The sequence below is a fragment of the Belonocnema kinseyi genome, chromosome 2 (assembly GCF_010883055.1).
Source record: "Belonocnema kinseyi isolate 2016_QV_RU_SX_M_011 chromosome 2, B_treatae_v1, whole genome shotgun sequence".
In the NCBI taxonomy this organism is placed as follows: Eukaryota; Metazoa; Arthropoda; class Insecta; order Hymenoptera; family Cynipidae; genus Belonocnema; species Belonocnema kinseyi.
The window spans coordinates 24,414,509-24,414,802 of NC_046658.1; positions in this window are offsets into that span (position 1 = coordinate 24,414,509).

The following is a 294-nucleotide window of genomic DNA, read 5'->3' on the forward strand; positions in this document are numbered from 1 at the left end:
AAAAAGGTAAATCAATGAAATTATCCTTTTGAATAGATTCTGTATTCTATCAGTATCGTAGAATAAAATAAAATATTTATATATAGTAGGAATATATATTTCTACAGTAGCGAATTGTTCGGCAGGTATCGCGAATATAATTTAGCTGAATTAGCTAAAATGAAAATGCCTGCGAATTAATATATTTAAAAGATGTTAAATGGCAATCGAAGTCGAAGTGGAGTGATTTTAAGTGCAACGGGTGATAATTTTACGAAAGAAGGTAAGTAAAACAAGAAATTATAATATTGAATT